This window comes from Muntiacus reevesi, chromosome 22 (genome assembly GCF_963930625.1).
Source record: "Muntiacus reevesi chromosome 22, mMunRee1.1, whole genome shotgun sequence".
Lineage (NCBI taxonomy): Eukaryota > Metazoa > Chordata > Mammalia > Artiodactyla > Cervidae > Muntiacus > Muntiacus reevesi.
Genome location: NC_089270.1, coordinates 20,733,523 through 20,751,665, shown reverse-complemented (window position 1 = coordinate 20,751,665; position 18,143 = coordinate 20,733,523). Strand labels below are relative to the sequence as shown.

General features: G+C 36.9%; 1 protein-coding gene across 2 annotated transcripts in view; it reads left to right on the top strand.

Moving 5' to 3' along the window:
• CFAP299 (cilia and flagella associated protein 299) overlaps positions 1-18,143 on the top strand; it is a 623,215-nt gene that overhangs the window by 462,732 nt on the left and 142,340 nt on the right. The window lies entirely within an intron of this gene.

Here is an 18,143-nt window from a genome sequence, read left to right as displayed (position 1 = left end):
AAGCAGAGACATTACTTTGCCAACAAAGTTCTGTCTAGTCAAAGTTACTGTTTTTTCCAGTAGTCATGTATGGCTGTGAGATTTGGACCATAAAGAAAGCTGAGTACTGAAGAAATGATACTTTTGAACTGTGGTGAACTTTTTTTGAACTTTTGAACTGAGAAGACTCTTGAGAGTCCCTTGGGCTGCAAGGAGATCCAACCAGTCCATCCTAAAGGAAATCAGTCCAGAATATTCATTGGAAGCACTGATGGTAAGCTGAAACTCCAATACTTTGGCCACCTGATGCAAAGAGTCAACTCATTGGAAAAGACCATGTTGCTGGGAAATATTGAAGGCAGGAGGGGACGACAGAGGATGAGATGGTTGGATGGCATCACCGACTCGATGGACATGAGTTTGGGCAAGCTCCGGGAGTTGGTGACAGATAGGGAAGCCTGGCGTGCTATAGTCCATGGGGTCACAAAGAGTCGGACACGACTGAGTGACTGAACTGAACTGAAAAAGGAATGAAATTGTATAATTTTCAGAGACATGGATGCATTGAGAGACTGTCGTACAGAGTGAAGTAAGTCAGAAAAAGGAAAAAAACAGATATGGTATATTAACCTATATATGTGGAATTAAGAAAAATGATAAAGATGATCTTATTTGCAAAGCAGAAATAGAGCCACAGATGTGGAAAACAAACATATGGATACTGAGGGTGAAAAAGAAGGTGTGGGATGGATTGGGAGGTTGGAACTGACATATATATACCCTAGTATGTATATATTGGGAATTCCCAGGTGGCTGGGTGGTAAAGAATTCGCATGTCAGTGAAAGAGTCACAGAAGACGGGGGTTCAACCCCTGGGTCAGGAAGATCCCCTGGAGGAGTAAATGGCAACCCACTCCATAATCCCATGGAGAGAGGAGCCTGGCGGGCTGCAGTCCATGGGGTCACAGTCAGACACGACTGAGTTACTTAGCACACACACACATGTATACATTAGATAACTAATGCAGGCTTACCGTGAAACACAGGGAGCTCTATACACTCAGTGCTCTGTGGTGACCTAAGTGGGGAGGAAATTCAAAAAAGGGGTATATATGTATACATGTGGCTTATTCACCTTACGTATACATATATCTCCTCTGAAAAGCAGAAAGTGACACAGCAGTGTAAAGCAACTATATTCCAATAAAACATTTTTTTAGTGTATTGGTTGACTGTCTTCTTACCCTAAGTATTTTATACTTGACCCTGTGCAACATAATGTATGGGTTAAGAGCAGTGATTCTGGAGTGTGTCTTCTTTGGTGTAAATCCTGTCTCTAGCACTGACTGGTAGTGAGTCTTTGGACAAGTTACTTAAACTCTGTGTGCCTTAGTTTTCCCTTCTGTAAAACTGAAGATTAGTTGAGTGAATAAATGTAAAGCCTTTAGAGTAGCATACTCTTAAATTTTATGAGTGTCAGCTATAGTCTCTTGAACATTGATCATTTATGTATGAATTGTGAAGCAATAACACTCTTGTAACCAAAATATTCAGTTAACTAGAGTACTCATAGCTTGGCTAGATAAATGAGACTTTGCTGATCTGTTTTTTTTATCTGTATATCTAACAGCAGAATCATTAGAAATATTAGGAAAAATACCTTTAAATGGCATTGCTAATCAATTTGTCAGCCTAATGGAGGCATATATATTGTCAGTATATTAGCAAATATGACTGAACTTAAGAAAAGTTACTTTGTTCTTATCCATACAGTTACAGACTTCTCTTGTGGTCTGTGAAATTTTCATTAAGATGCTGCTGCTGCTGCTGCTAAGTCTCTTCAGTCGTGTCTGACTCTGTGCGACCCCATAGACAGCAGCTCACCAGGCTCCCCCGTCCCTGGGATTCTCCAGGCAAGAACACTGGAGTGGGTTGCCATTTCCTTCTCCAATGCATGAAAGTGAAAAGTGAAAGTGAAGTCATTCAGTCATGTCTGACTCCTAGCTACCCCATGGACTGTAGCCTACCAGGCTCCTCCATCCATGGGGTTTTCCAGGCAAGAGTACTGGAGTGGCTTGCCATTGCCTTCTCCGCATTAAGATATTACATAAATTTAAACATTTAACTATTTATTAATTTCATTCTTCTCCCCTGTTTCGACACTATTTCTACTGATTTGCTATTATTACACATGCTCCTTATCTCCTTTATTTATATAATTGGTCTCTAGATGTTTTCAAGGAACAATACTATCTTAGGGTATTATTATATTTCAGATAACCTTGAAAAACTGAGAAGAGTCAAACTCACAGAAAATATGATGTAAAGAAATGAGAGCTGCCATGTTTGAGAATTTATTATCTTATCACTTAATCTATCCAGGCATCCCATTATTATCATTTCCATTTTACAGATAGAAGAAAGTAAAATACAGAGAAGCTAAACTTTACTTTGTCATTACTAAACTTTTTCATTTTGAGAACACAAACAGAAATTTCAGGGTGTGATGTGTAGGTTGTATATATTAAAGACATCTTGAGAGTGGGATCCATTATAGATGATATTAAGAGACAGAAAAATTACATTTACATGTCTTCACTATGCTCTTTGTAGCTCTCTTACCAGAGTGCAATTTTGGTCGCCACACATTTTAAAAAAGAAAAAAACCACAAACCTTCAGAGGAAAAGTGATATAAATAAGGTCTTTCCACTGAATTATAATGCTTCATAAAAGCAAGGACTACATATCTTTAATTCATAAAATAAATGATTTTAAAGTAAAGCAAAATTACCTTTAGGAAATAATCTTTGAATACCTATTCAGTGGGTAGTAATGTGCTAAAAGCTCTGAGAATATAGGCAAATATAATAATCTCTGCACTCAAGAATCCCATAACTTTCTTGGGGAGAATTGTAGTAATTAATAACATGTAAAATAATAATAAATCAGATATAAGAAGGAAGTCTTAAATGCCAGAACAGTAAAATACCAAATAGCAACTCCAGGAGGTTGTGCACTCACTTCTCTTTGTGTATTCTTAAAAATGAGGCAAGTCAAATCATACTGATTGATTTAATGATTGAAAATGACTATTTATTGAATACATTCTGTGTGTCAGTCATTGGCACACACTCATTGGTTAGCACACTGCCAATGCTATTATTTAGCATCAAGTCCTGTTGAAGAAATTAATTCATAATTCTTCATCTTATGCCTCTGTTTACATTATCAGAAAAAGACTCTTTGCTTGATTTCTAAAACTATGCCACTTAACTTCAGTCTATTAGGTATTTATTGAACATTTGCTTTGTAGCAGACCCTGTACCAGGGTCTGGAGTTGTGAAAATGTCCTTGAAGAACTTTCCTATGGCAGTGAGATACTGAATCAAATATAATGTGAAAATACTAAGGAATTCACTAATGAGATTTTTTTCAGATGTCTCAAACAGTACATACCAGTTCAGTAATGATACATCTTGGCTTAAAATGAAAATATAACCCATTTCACTGCCTCAATTAAAAGTCAGGGTTGAGGGTGGAATGTGGGTAGGGGGAACCTCATTGGTAGGAATCGCCCTATTTCAAAAATTTTCATGCAGATGTCAAAAACGAAAACCCAGGAAGAGAAACTGCCCGTGGACTGCAAGGAATTTAAACACTGTCAGTCAGGAGCAAAGAAAACAAAGGGGGAAATCAGCACTTTGTTCTATAATATGGAACTTTAAAATATTGTGTGCATCTATTAAAGGTTTCTGTATGTAATATTGAAAAGTTCATAAGATTTCATTCCAGTATTTTCATTTTGATACTGAAATGCTGAAGTATTAATTTGGCCATTAAAATTTCCTAAGATCCATATGTTTACCATTATGACAAAACCATATTCGTTGGTTACCAATCAGAATTCTGTTTGAAGAAGGAATTTGGCATTCATAGATCCTAATATGCTGCTACCCTGGATGACCTTTGTGAAGGTATTTGCATGCCTAACGGTGGAAGCATTAGTTTAACCTGAAATACCAAACATGCTGATATGTTTGTCAGCCTGTATTTTAAATTATTTTCCTACAGAAAAGCACCTTAATCTCATGAAAAAAATAAGTTCAACTTAATATTGAATTCAAATGTGTACTCCACAGTGTTCTAAAATACATTGCTAATTCTGACATGCAGGGAATTTATTGAGTTTTGTGAAGTAAAGATCTTTGATTTCAGTATACGATACACGGTCAGCTCTAATGCTTTTGCATTGAGTATGTAGTGATCCTTTCCTGTCTTTCCTTAAAATAAGCATCTCAAATGCTGCTAACCTGCCACTTCATGCGTTGCACATGTTAGACATTAACTTATATGAGTTTTCAAGCATCCCTTACATGTGACACATTTAGGACTAGAGTCTTGATTCTAAGAGCCACAATTATAGGTTAGAGCCTATTCTCCCTTTTTATTTGTGGTTAAGTTTTAATGTGGTCATGGTACATAGTCCCATGATTTACAATCAGATGGATTAGCCACTGACTTATGCCTCACATAAGCATTATAAATTCATACGCATACCTTCCAGATGCAGGGAAAATGCAGAGATATTTTCATAATGGATTATTCAGACCATTTTGAGTGAGGGGCGGGGGGGAACCAATCCAAAGCAAAAACAGCTTTTACATATGGCATCCATGGCTGTAACACTCACTATATTGCAGAAAACTCTCAGATGAAGCAAAAATGTCCTGACAAAGACCAAAAGAAAAAAGAAAAAATAACCCAACAAACTATTTTTAACGATAGCTCAAGCCGCCAAATTTAGAGTAAACCTTTTGCCTCTAACCACATTTGCTGCAGAATTCTTCTGGCTAATTGCAGGCTACCCTTGCTTTGCACCAAGACATCTGTACCTTGGCACACCCTGTAATTATATGGGAAGGGATCACTCATGATTTTCTTGATAGTGTATTACAGCTAAATCCTTTGGGTGGGAACGGGAGGACTGCGTTGTTTCCATCTAGGTGACAAAAAGTACAACTTTTAAGGAAGTAAAATTGTCCACAGAGTAAACCACGCCATTGCTCTATGATAATGTTTCACACTTTTTCTTAACTGCATGCAGAGACTCATCATGGTCTATGAAAGAGGGAGGGAGAAGGGAAGAGGGATCTCTGCACACCCAGGATGATTTCCTCCAAGAGTATGTTTGAAATGAATCATAATTACCCCTGTCCTGGTTCAGGAAGTTATCGATTCTTGACTGCAAAGATATTATTGACTGCAAAGATTCTTCATCACATGTCTTATCAGATTGCAACAAGATCCTTATAAGTAAGAAAGAGGAAAAACAAATATCATATTTTAACATATATGTGGAATCTAGAAAAATGGTACAGATGAATCTATTTGCAGGATAGGAACAGAGACATAGACACGCATAGAGAACAGACATGTGGACCCGGCGGGAAAGGGAAGGGTGGGAGAAACTGGGAGAAGGGATTGACATGTATATACTACCATGTGTAATATAACTAGCTAGTAGGAGCCTGCTAATATATAGTGCAGGGAGCTCAGCTCCGTGCTCTGTGATGACCGTGAGAGCTAGGCTCAAGAGAGAGGGGATCAGTCCTGAGTGTTCATTGGAAGGACTGATGCTGAAGCTGAAGCTCCAATACTTTGACCACCTGATTCAAAGAACTGAGTCACTGGAAAAGCCCGTGGTGCTGGGAGGGATTGAAGGTGGGAGGAGAAGGGGACGACAGAGGATGAGATGGCTGGATGGCATCACCGACTCCATGGACATGAGCTTGAGTAAGCTCCAGGAGTTGATGACGGACAGGGAAGCCTGGTGTGCTACAGACCATGGGTTCTCAAAGTGTTGGACATGACTGAGTGACTGAACTGAACTGATATATACATATATATATACACACACATCTATACATGTATATGTATATATATACACACATATAGCTGATTCACTTCGTTGTACAGTAGAAACTAACATATCATTTTAAGACAATTATACTCCTATCTCCAATAAAAAAAATTTTTTTCAGTGTCTTCATTCTTCAGTGTCTTCTGGACACTAACCATTGGTGAAACCTTCCCATTTCCCTGTTTTTATCATGCAACACATCTTCTATAAAACTTCAGTGATCCCATTCCTCATAGATTAGAGACCAGATTCCCATACCTAGCTTTCACAAATTTCCAAAGCTCTCCCTAAACTCCTCTTCTTGGTACATCCCTTCCTACAGGGATATATCAATATTGTATTTGGAAATGCCCATGGCCTAGTGAATTTAGATTGTCCAGGTTTCAGGTCCAGTCAGATTACTCACCAGTTGTATGACTGGGGGCCAGTGGTGTAACAAGTTTGACATGCAATATCTTCATCTAAGTGGCTCTAATAATTTCATCCACATTTTAGGGTCTTGGTGAAATTTTCACATACTAATGAACATGTCAGACATTTATAGACTGACTGGCATATAGTAAGCACTCATAAATTCAGAGCTGTTTTATTGATGTTGTTGTTTATTGGAGCATACATACCAGGTATCCTCTGGCTAATCTTTCCTCTAGAAGTATATTATCTGGCAAGCCATGTTCGAATTATTTTTTGAACTTGCACAGTTTTTAGACAGATCTCGATGTCTAGTAAATCACTTGTGACTTACCAAGTCCTTGAAGAAATTTAATCAGAGCCCTTTACCTCTGTGAACACTAGTCAGTCATCTATAACGGGTTGAATGGTAGTCCTTGAAGAAATTTAATCAGAGCCCTTTACCTCTGTGAACACTAGTCAGTCATCTATAACGGGTTGAATGGTAATCCCCCCAAAATTCATGTTCATCCTGAACCTCGGAATATTTGACCTTATTTGGAAATAGCAGCTTTGATGATGTAATTATTTAACAATCTTGTGGGTAAATCATCCTGAATTTATAGCAAGCCCTAAATCTCTTTTCTGGTGTCCTAAGAAGAGAGGACACGGAAAGACACTGATAAGAAAAATCATGTGAAAGGAGAGGTAAAGATTAGAGGAATGCTTCTGCAAGCCAAGAAGCACCAAAGACAGCTGCCACACCAGAAGCCTGGGGGAAAGCGTGGAAATGTTTCTCACTTAGAACCACCACCAGTAGCCACGCCTACCCACACCTTGATTTTAGACTTCTCCAGAACTTGATTTTATCACTTTCTCCAGAACAGTGATACATATCTGTTGTTTTAAGCCATCAGTTTGTGGTAAACTGTCATGATAACCCCAGGAAACCAATATGTAAGGATCATCTTATCCATCTTCCCAGTCTCAGTTCATTTCCTGCCTAAGTGGTAGAACTTTCCCTAATTAAATCACACCAGCCCTCTCTGTTTTGAACCTTCACTGAAATGTGCCATCATTCTCACACATTTGATTCCCATCTTGTCTTCTCTTTTTGCCTTTGCCTAGGTATATGCCTCAGCTCCTCAGAAGGACTGTAAACTACAAGGTTGAAATCCGATTCCCACACATTTTTATACCCCTGAGAGCAATTTTAATATTGTAGGATGTGATAAATATTAATTGGTCCAAATCACCTCTGAATGTTATGAATAATAAGATTCTCTAAATTTATTGAAAAATCTGCCATAGAAACAATTCACTTAAATGGCAGTCATCTTTTATCAAGATATTGTTAGACTCCTGAAACTTCCTTGGACTGCAGGGAGATCAAACCAGTCAATCCTAAAGGAAATCAACCCTGGATATTCATTGGAAGGACTGATGCTGAAGCTGAAACTCCAATATGTTAGCCACCTGATGTGAAGAGCTGACTCATTAGAAAAGACCCTGATGCTGGGAAAGATTGAGAGCAGAAGGAGAAGGGGGGTGACATAGGATGAGGTGGTTGGATGGCATCACTGACTCAGTGGACAAGAGTCCACTGAGCAAACTCTGGGAGATAGTGAAGGACAGGGAAGCCTGGCATGCTGCAGTCCATGGGGTCACAAAGAGTGGGACACGACTGAGTGACTGAATGACAACAATAACAAATTACAAATTTAAATATGCAAATTGTAGATTTAAATACCTTTTCAGTGAGACATGTCACCTGAATAGCCAGAAACATCTGTATCTAACATCAATTGCAAAAATACGATATACTCCCCCAAACAAATATAGTTATTACATATATATTGCTGCCATAGTGAAGCTATTTTTTAACACATGACTTAATTATATATATTGTGTTCAGCTATGATAATAATTTGTTTCTCATGTAAATTCTTTAGATGAAAATGTTTGCATGCTTGAAAACATGTAATCCAAATTTGCTGTGTAAGTTAAAATGATGGATGTGTTAGTGACTGTTGCACCAACTTGTTAATATTTATTTCTTCAAAGACCATGACTAAGACCATGGGTTTTATCTCCTTATGGCCTGGTTAGTTTTGCAGCTACAGACTATCCCCTTTGCCACAACTGGCTGACTCCTAAATCTGTGGTCACTAAGAGAAGTGATCTGTCAAACCTGGGACAATTGAAAAGGCAGTGAGTTGAGATGCTGTATTACTGGAGAGCTGGATGTAAAGGGCTTCTAAGATTGAAGATAGGGCATTTGGCACTTTAGACATGAGAAGTTACTTTTGGTGTAAACTGAAGACTCAGAGCCAGAAAATTGATATAAAGGAGAGTAGGTGTAAAAGCAGAACAAAACACAAAGGCAGAAATTTGGAAAAAATCAGGGAATCATTAAAAAAAAAAAAAAGCTCAGAATGAGGCAGGATTATGGGAGGTAATGAGCTTTGCGTGTCATGCTAGCAGTAAAGAACCCACCTGAGAATTCAGGAGACATAAGAGACCCTGGATTCGATCCCTGGGTCATGGAAGATCCCCTGGAAGAGGACACAACAACCCACTCTAGGATGCTTGCCTAGAGAATTCCATGGACAGAGGAGCTAGGAGGACTATGATCCATAGGTTTGCACAGAGTCAGACACGAATAAAGCAACTTGCATGCATGCACGCACACAGGAGGTAATAAATACATGAAAATGCAATATGTGAAGTAGCTGAAAAACAAAAAGGTTATATGAAAGGGGATTGCAATAGCAGCCACATAGTTTCAACAGTGGGAGATAAAGTCTCTTTTTAATGAGTCAGTAATATATTTATACATACCAAACTTCCAAAAATTAAGCTTGTAAAAATAGTGACTAGTGTGTGTCTATCATGCACCCAGTAAGATGAGTCAACCACTGAGTCATAGCTGGAAGGAACTGTTTTCTGATTGCCTTGGGTTTTTGCTTTTTTTTTTTGCTTCAACATTTATTGACCACCTGTTAGGTACCGTAAGCTTCTCTGCACGCATAGTCCCTACCTCTCACAAGATTGCCTCTTGTGGTTGGATTTATTGACAGTATTAAGGTACAGGTGACAAATGTTTTGATAGAAATTTATATGTTGAGAGATTATATATTATAGAAGGGAGTCACCTCCTTTGTTTTGGAATTGAGCAAGGAAAGCGTCTCAGACCACCTGGAGAAGGAAATGACAATCCCCTCCAGTAATCTTGCCTGCGAATGCCATGGAAAGAGGAGCCTGGCGGGCTACAGTCCATGAAATTGCAAGAGATGGACACGATTGAGTGACTAACACTTTCAATTTCAACTTACTGAGTCATCTGCTATTTTCATGGCCCTACAAAGAGCTTGATACCCCTTTAGAGCTTTCTAATCTGATCTGGATCTTGCAATCCAGTGCAAAGAACCAATATGGTCAAATTAGCAGAAATAGTTATTCCATTATTTTCAAATCGATGAAACAGTCACCTAGTATTGAAATGGCTATCGAGGAATCACCTTGGTCAATCATAATTTACATAAATAATTTTCAGATCACCTTATTCTAAAGACTGACTAAAATATGATTACGACTTCTACACTAATCATTACAATGTATATTGGTTTCATATTTCACATTTGGGTCTAACAATATCACTAATTTGTTTATTTATAGGCTACTCATTAAAGTTGGCAGACATTTCTTTAAGAGGTTATTGACATTCCATGTGAAGTGTTATTTTCTATTCTATTGTTCTGTTAACTTTCAGAAGATATTAAATTAGAGGAGAAAACTGTTGTTTTAAAATTTTTAAATATTTTAATCTTAACACTTCATTATACAAGACAAATGCGAAAACCTATCATCACATTTTAAATTGTAGGATCTATATAAATGTTTACTTGACCTGTATGCACAACTGTTGATATGCATGTGAAAATCTACATGATTAAATTACACTTATTAACACAAATGAAAAAAGTTTATATTACCAAAGTTTAGATTGTCATTAAATAGATGACAAAAATCATTATATTGAATCTTTGACATCATAAACTGAGAAGCAATTTTCACTCAACAGCTAGATTTATGAAAGGCAGGTTTCCATGAACAAAGGAATTTTTCTGGAGTTTAGAGGTTTATTCTTAAAACTATATTAAGCTCTTCAAAGGATTCTTTTTTTTTTTTTTTAATCCAAGAGCATTGTGTATAGGATAGAAAGAAATGGCCAAAGTAGTTCTCTGTATGTATTTACAGGAAAGACATCTTCTTTTTATCCTAATACATTTTTTTGGAAGTAAGTGTCTTTTTCAAACAATAAATCTTCTGGATTTGTCAATAAAACATATAAATGGCTCATCAATTAACTCTGTACCAAATGAGACAGGATTTATATGAATCAAGACTTTGATTTTATTAACATAGAATTCAGAAGTTTAGAAAACTGGAGTTCATTTAAACATCTATTGAGTAGGGAGGAGACATATGGAGTAGCCATAATGGGTTTCTAAGACTAACAAGTAAACAAATGAAAATAGCATCATCACTCTGACAAAAATCACTGTCTGAAGTATAAGCATAGATATGAAGCCAAACTTGATATAGCCAAAAATTTGGCATAGTTTCTTACCCAGAATAAAAAAGAAAATTTGAAAGAGTATTTGAAAAATCCTCAACTTACTGTAAAACCAGTTTAGTCCATTTGTCTGAATTTATTGTTATTGCTAAGTAAGAAAAACTACTATTTGATCTTGTTTATTTTCTCTTTCCTAATTATGTTTTTAAAAGCCAGGATACCTTATTTTACATATTCCAATCTGCTCTGACTGCTTATATGTTAGCCAGCTCTCCAAAGAACTGGAAAGTTTTGTTTAGTAAAATAATTTTTCTTTTTCTGTCTTCTATCATTTCTCTGTCCCAGAGCTCTTAGAAGCAGAATTCTTCTGCCCAAAGCTTTGTAAAGTGTGTTTGAACAAGTTGAATTCAATTACACTTCATCACTTCTCTTAAACAAGTGAGGTAATGATATTTTTTCCTTTTAAAATGTTGTTGAGACATCCACACGTGTTCTTCAGCAACCCCCAAACTTGTTAAAAGCACGTGCCTATTTTATGTTCTGGATGTGTACTTGATGTTAGCATTTGGTATCAAACCCAGGTGGACATGGGTGTCATCATGTCATTAGTAAACCCATAGAGAGACTTTTTTTTTTTTTTTTTTAATGTTTATAGTGTATTTTGAAAGCCTTTAGATAATTTCAACGAAGGGGGAGTATTTGAACTAGAACATACATTCCATAGAAAAGTATGCAAGAAATCAACTCCCCAGTGAGTTTTGTGTTCATGTGATTTTTTTCTCAGATTCTTTGTAATTTGGGAGTCATGTTAATGTCTCCAAATAGTTTAAGCTCTACAAATGTGATTTAAAATACTTCATTGGAGTATTTAGCAAAATTAGTTCTTTTTGCTTTCAACTATTCATGTTAAACGAAAGTTAAAAAAATCTTCACTTTCTTTTTAACAAATTAAAGAGTTTGGCTGAGAGGAAGTCCCTAGTGAATACTGACACTAGAAAAATAAGCAGGGCAAAGCCATAAGGACAGTTAAGGGAGGAAAAAAAAATAAGGACTAAGATTTGCTCCTAGGATAAAATCTGCATTGAAAATTCTGACCTAGGTATCAGGATAGTGCTCCAAGACATATAGAATCTAAAAAACATGCCACTCATATATCTCAAATTATACATATTCTGTGCACATTCACACACGCAAACACACGTACACATGCACAAGGCAGAAGTAAGTTCGCCTATGCAATCATCATCTACCTTGTCCAAAGGCAAATTGGAATGCTCAAGTACAAATATGAACAAATAAGCCAAACTTGCCAAACATTTGATGAAAACCAAACTTTACAACTGGCATTTAATGTACTTAGAGTTGAGAAGATATTGCATCTATAAAATAAAATTAAGCTACTAAGAAAGAGAAATAAACCCTCATAAAATTAAAAATGTGTGTGTGCTCAGTCATGTCCAACTCTTTGCTGCCCCATGGACTGTAGCCTACCAAGCTCCTCTGTCCATGGAATTTTCTGGGCAAGAATACTGAAGTGGGCTGCCATTTCCTACTCCAGGGGATCTTCCTGACCCAAGGATCGAACTCTCGTCTCTTGCATCTCCTGCATTGGCAAGCGTCTTCTTTACCACTAGAGCCACATGGGAAGCCCGAAATTAATTACTGGAGTGGGTTGCTATTTCCTTCTCCAGGGGATCTTCCTGACCCAGGGGTCTACCTTGGTCTCCCGCATTGCAGACAGATTCTTTACCATCTGGGCCCACCAGGGAGGCCCCAGAAGTAAAACTATAAAGTGTCACATGTGGCAGGTTTCCTCTCAACTCTGTTCTCACCCCTTTGTACCATAGCCTCATTCGTGCTAGAGACTAGGAAGTCTGTATTTCTCAAAGTCCTTTCCCTCTCAGGTTCAGTGGGGGACTCTCTGCTCACTTCTTAAGAGGAGAATGTTGTGTGAGGTTTGGAGGGCAGAGGAGAACATGCCGAGGTGGACCCACACTTGAGTTGGTCTTGTTGTGTCTGCTGGCAAGTACAGTCAGGGAGGCATTTGGCTTTTCTGAGGCAGCTCTCGCCAAGTTCCAAGTGTCTGTCCTCTGGCTCCGCGGGCCCTCAGAAGCAGCGTGTGACATCTCTTTACTGGTACGTGTCGGGGCTGAGGCTGCAGGGTCCCGTAGCCAGCAGAAATGTGATGTAACGGCACTTTATCCCTGGACTGGGGCTGAGGCACTTAGGCGTGGAGCCAGCACTCGTGGTGGCAGGAGCAGAAGCAGCAGCCCCCAGGCTGGCCAGTTCCATCATGTTCTGGAAGTTGTTCCAGCGCTTCCCGATTACAGACTGTTCCTCCTGATCTTCAGATGGTTTTGTAAGCATCTAATTTAATCTATTAAAATATTTCTACCTAATCTAGCCAGAGGACAACTGGAACCCTGATTGATATATGTGATCATCTAGATAATACAGCTTGATATATATGAGTTGAAGCACAAAATAGATACATTTTGAAGATTGAATTAATGAGTTGGAAGATCAAACTAAAGTCGTCTCTAAAATGTAACATCAGAAAAACTAGAGGTGGAAAATATGAAAGAAAATCCAAAGCACAAAAGATATAGTTATGATTTCCACTACTTGTCTAATAGGAGTTCCAGAAGGATAGGGCTAAGAAAATGCAGGAGAAGAAATAAACTATGACATGTCAAATGTGGCAGGTTTCCTCTCAACTCTGTTCTAACCCCTTTGTAACCTACCCTATTGCATGCTAGAGACTAGGAATTCTGTATTTCTCAAACTCCTTTCCCCCTCAGGTTCTGTGGGGGACTTTGCTCACAGAACAAAGAATAAAAGAAATTCCCAATATTGAAAATATTTTTTCAGAGTCAGGTCTCAAGAAGTCAATAACTACAGACCCCTTTCTGTTCTAGTTATAATTAATATATCGGAAAATTGAAATAATAAATGAGAATAAACTCAAAAAAGAGGAAGACATCAAGATAAACAGATATTGAATGATAAGGTATTTGTTTAAAAATTAATAAGATGAGAGGAAAAATAAGATAGCAAAAACTGCTAATCAAAGTAAACCTTAATTAGTAACACATCTATTAAAATAGGTATTGTATCCATCAGTTTGTTATAAGCACACTGTGAAGCTCTAAAATGTTCTCCAAGTCAATCATAAAGATAAAATATAGCATGTAGCAAAGCAGTGTGTAAATCACGATCACAATGATGTTTGAACATTGTTTACAGTCATATGTTTAAATGTGAATGCACAGGTGAAGGGCTAGAATATTGTTCAGTTGCTCAGTGTCCTACCCTCTGCCACCCCATGGACTGCAGCATGCCAGGCTTCCCTGTTCTTCACCATCTCCCGAAACTTGCTGAAAATTAGGTCCATTGAGTTGGTGATGACATCCAACTATCTCATCCTCCGTCATCCCCTTCTCCTGCCCTCAATCTTTCCCTCTAATGATTCAGCTCTTCTGCCCACAGTGTGGCCACAGTATTGAAGCTTCAGTATCACCCCTTCCAATGAAATTCAGGGTTGATTTCCTTTAGGATGGACTGGTTTGATCTCCTTGCAGTCCAAGGGACTCTCAAGAGTCTTCTCCAACACTGCAGTTCAAAAGCATCAATGGTATACATCAATTTTTTAAAAATTTTTGTTGGAGTATAGTTGATTTACAATGTTGAGTTGATTTCAGGTGTACAACAAATTGAATCAGTTACACATATACATATATCCACTCTTTTTAGATTCTTTTCACATACAGGCCATCACAGAGTATTGAGTAGAGTTCCCTGAGCTGTATAGTAGGTCCTTATTAGTTATCTATTTTTTATATAGTAGCATGTATGTGTCAATCCAAACCTCCCAATTTATCCTTTCCCTTCTTCTCATCAACATTTTCAACAATGTTTCACTCTGAATAGGAATTGAATTGGGAGTGGGGATGGAAAACTGCAGTGAAAATTTTTTACTAATGAAAGAGTTGTAAATATTTGTAACATTAAAAATAAGAAATATTTTCCTACTTTCCAAAAATAATTCTATCAATGAAAAACATTTTGTATTAAACAAAATCATTACATACATAATCACAAAACTCCTATCTGACAGACAGTTTCTACAAAACCACTCATAAAATCGATGAATTAGTAGAGTGTGTCAGAATTACAGAATAAGATTTTTAAAAAGACACTTTCTTTAGGATTATAATTCATAGAAAATACATGCAAAATTTTCCCAAGAGCAAAATTACACTGGACAAATGATTTGTGAATGGTTGTAAATAAGATTCTTCCAAATTTAGAACCAATATGTAAATAATAAGAAAGATAAAATAAAATATAGAATATACATTAAGTATGGGAAAAATGAGAAAAAAGTTATCAATGTACATTCAGCAGTAAAGGAAAATGCATCCTTCAAATATAGAAAATGGTATAATGGGACTATTTCAGTTTGAAAATAAATATCTTTTAGTACCATCACTTTTTTTCCCCTGACACAATGCAAATCAAAAAACTTTCTGGTATCAATTTGTTTTCATAAAGAGATGTTTTTCTCAACTGTCAGCGAACACAAATATTTCGGTCCTCATGTCAGTTATATATACTCAGTAAAAATTAATAAACTGGAGTTTATGTGTTTATAAATATATAATTCTTATGAATTGTATTAATGTGAATCCATTCACAAGGGGTGAGAATACATGGGCTATAATACATAGTATATTAATATACAGACTGATAAGTAAATTATAATAATATAATCTACATGTAAATATTCTCAGTTTACATATTTTGTATCAGCTTCCCTGGTGGCTCAGATGGTAAACAATCTGCCTGCAATACAGGTCACCTGGCTTCAATCCCTGGCTCAGGAAGATCCCCTGGAGAAGGGAATGGCTACACACTCCAGTATTCTTGCCTGGAGAATCCCATGGACAGAGGAGCCTGGTGGGCTACAGTCCATGGGGTCACAAAGGGTCATACATGACTGATCGACTAACACTTTCACAACATATACTTTGTAAGTACTGATATATGAATAAATTAAAATTAATTGCTTAATAATATTAGTATGAATATACTAAAATTACATTACAAACCCAACTACCTTAATGTGGTCTTCTTGACTGCAAAATACAAATTAGATTGACTTATTTTTTTATACCATTATGCAACTTCTCTTCACAAATTTTACTATAGATTCTACCTGTATATTAACCCATATAGATATTTGTTAATAAAGTAAGTTTAATTTCACTAGATTTAAAACTTTATGAGAGAAAGGGCCATCAATGATTCACATTTAGAACATACCTGATATCATGATATGTAATTAGAATTATTTCTTGTTCAAAAGCAATTTTTAGGCAGGTTCAAATATTTGTTCCCAGCTTTTCTTTGCCTCTTAATTTTGTGTTTTAAAATCAAGGCTCTATAAAAAAAATTTATTATTTAATCTTTTTTTCTTAAATTTATAGCTTTGGTGGAATGTTTGGTATGTTCATCATCATCCCAACTTTCTTCTAAATCTATTACTTTCTTCTAGTGCTTCTTTAGTTTCCCTTTTATATTTTAATAATTTTTGCATCCATGCTAAGGCCCTTCAGTCATGTCCAACTCTTTGTGACCCTGTGGACTGCAGCCTGCCAGGCTCCTCTCTCCCTGGGATTCTCCAGGTAGTAATACTAGAGTGGGTTGCTACGCCCTCCCTTAGGGGCTCTTCCTGGCCCAGGGATCCAGCACATGTCTCTTATGTCTCCTGCATTGGGAGGCAGGTTCTTTCCCACTAGTGTCACCTTTGTAAAGTGATTTTTTAAACTTTTCTTAGTTGGCCAATTTTTTTCCAATAGTTTTTTTTTTAATAAACTATTCTTTCACCAGTATTTTGAAACACTACTTTTTCATATACTAAATTATTTTATATGTGTTAATACTTATGTTTTCTCTATTTGGTTCCATTGCTCTGACAACATCTTAGGTAATAGAATATTAAAGTTCAACTGTAAATGCTTCACTGCTCTTCTGTTCAACATATTAGATTCTCTTACATTCTTTCAAGGATGCAAAAGGAAAAGTTGCATCAAGCCATCTTCACCCACCAAAAAAAAAAAAACAAAGGAATCTAGATGAATAAAACTCATTAAAAATATTTTTAAAAAAGAAAGAAAAGAAACATCTTAAATTACTGAAGCTCATTGAAGGGGAGGTAAACTCAACAGGAAATGGCCCACAAGGGGAACGAAAATACTTTCGCTTCATAGTGTTGCAAATAAGGTTTGGAAATTATGTACATGTAACTCAGAGTGGGACAAATGGCTGCTTAGCAGTCTTGATGGATACCTGGAATACAAGAACTGAAAGAATGTGATTTTCTTTGACTTGGGTATATTGGGAAGTCATTGTATATAGCATTGATTTCGTGCATGGCAACAGAAAGGTGAAAATGATAATGTGAGCAGTCAGTCTTCAACTAGGAGAAGAAGCTGTGTAGGATTTATGAGGACTTCAAGTAGGCAACAGGAATTTCAGAGAGTGAAAACGAACTGTCTGCAGGCTTCAGAAGTCACAGGAGGTTTTTGTAACAGCCTAGGTGTAAAAGCACTGACTAAATTCAAGCTTCATCAGGGAGTGCAGGAGACCTAAGACTTATGGTTAGGAGTATTAAAAGTGTGTTAGTTGAAAAGGAGAGATCAAGTCACCTGGTAGATTTTGGAGATGGTCAAGAGAATGGCTTCACACAAAAGCTATACTAATGAGCCAAGCAAATCCACAAGAAACAAGCTTTCAGGTCAGAAAATCCAGGGAAGTGGTCAAAATTAACTTGATGTCTGGACAAATAAAAAGAAAAAAAAAAAAACCCAGCTAATTGGTGTAGAGGAGGAAATTGCTGTAACTTACGGCCTCAACAAGAGTAAGTAAGAGAACCACAGAAGTATTTATTTCCAGGCTACAGGAATGATCTCTATGAACACTGACCTTAATCATTTCTATTTACCTAAACTGAAAAAATCCATTGGGAAACATCCCAACTCATAAAATCCAAAACAGCTTTTAGCTTGAGTAAGTACTGTGAGAGTCTTAATATAAAACTGACAAAAACAAATACAACAGTGTTGTCAACACCAGGCTCCTACTATTTTAGAGACCTTTAAAAAGGCACCATTCTCATGGACAGTCAAAGCCTGATGAGTTTTCCCAATCCAAAGACTAACTAGCTAAACTTCTTGAGAACCGCTGAAAATTTTTGGAAATAGCTTTTCTTT